The sequence below is a fragment of the Etheostoma spectabile genome, chromosome 23 (genome assembly GCF_008692095.1).
Source record: "Etheostoma spectabile isolate EspeVRDwgs_2016 chromosome 23, UIUC_Espe_1.0, whole genome shotgun sequence".
NCBI classification, from domain to species: Eukaryota; Metazoa; Chordata; class Actinopteri; order Perciformes; family Percidae; genus Etheostoma; species Etheostoma spectabile.
In genome coordinates this window covers 10965389-10966320 of record NC_045755.1, presented here as the reverse complement: position 1 = coordinate 10966320, position 932 = coordinate 10965389, and the positions used below count along the sequence as shown (strand labels likewise).

Genomic DNA, 932 nt, shown 5'->3' with positions numbered 1-932 from the left:
ATTCTAGAGCAGGGAGTGGTTCAGTATGTTGAAAGATGTAATACAAGTAGTAATATTATTGTGCATAGAGTTCAGGATTTGATACTGGGTAATAACTAATGTTTCTGTTTCTCTGCATGCATCTACTGTTAGATCCTCATCTTCCTCTGTCATCCGTGCGCCTCCTGGTTCCTCCACTGAGGTTGATGTCAGCCTGTATGTGGCAGGTGGCCCAGGAGCGACTGTACTCCGGCATATCGCCAAACTGGCTGAATTCATCACGTTGGTGACAGAGATGGTCCCGGAGCTTCTGAACTACAAACAGAAGACTCAGCTGATCCTGGGACTGAGAGCTCGGGTTAGTGAATGGAGGTATTATTGAGATTATTTGTGGGAATCTTTTACTGTTCTTTTAATATCGAGCAGTCAAAGTGGAGTCAAGAAATTATATCCATTTTATTTCCATGGGTGCTCCTCTCAAGGCCTAAGTAAATGCAGCCATTGTTTAGTTGCCAAAGTATTATTTTGAAAGTTAAGCGTGATGTTTTGATTTTGTGTTTTACAGCTCATCCTTGAATTATTAAAGAGGATGGATGAGGTTGACTGTAAAGCTATCCAGGATCATCTTAACAGTTTCCAACAGACGACTACAAACCTCATGCATGAAGAGGTGGGTAATGGTGATGACAGGATATTTTACATGAAGACACAATGTCTCAATAGCTTAGATGTCAAACAGATCTTTCTGCTAGAGGACAGACAATAGTCTTTAGGTTTTGTTACTTAACCCGAAATAGTTATTATAATCAGATGCAGACAATTATAAGCTGTTAATAAGTAGGAGCGAACTTTAAATGTAAAACTGATAATGAATGCATGAAAATAAACTTTACCTGGGTTTTGTGACAGGACCTAGATGGAGAGGTGGAGACTTCAAAGTCAGCATTTGTGGA

At 39.9% G+C, this 932-nt stretch overlaps 1 protein-coding gene across 1 annotated transcript in view; it reads right to left on the bottom strand.

Annotated features, from left to right (window-relative positions):
- The window catches only part of zgc:113263 (uncharacterized), a 46616-nt gene extending 45693 nt beyond the window's left edge, over positions 1 to 923 (bottom strand). Inside the window, exon 1 of the mRNA XM_032504762.1 lies at positions 873 to 923. The gene's annotated coding sequence lies outside the window, so the exon portion shown is untranslated. The remainder of the gene's footprint in view (positions 1 to 872) is intronic.
- Between the last annotated feature and the right edge of the window lie 9 nt (positions 924 to 932).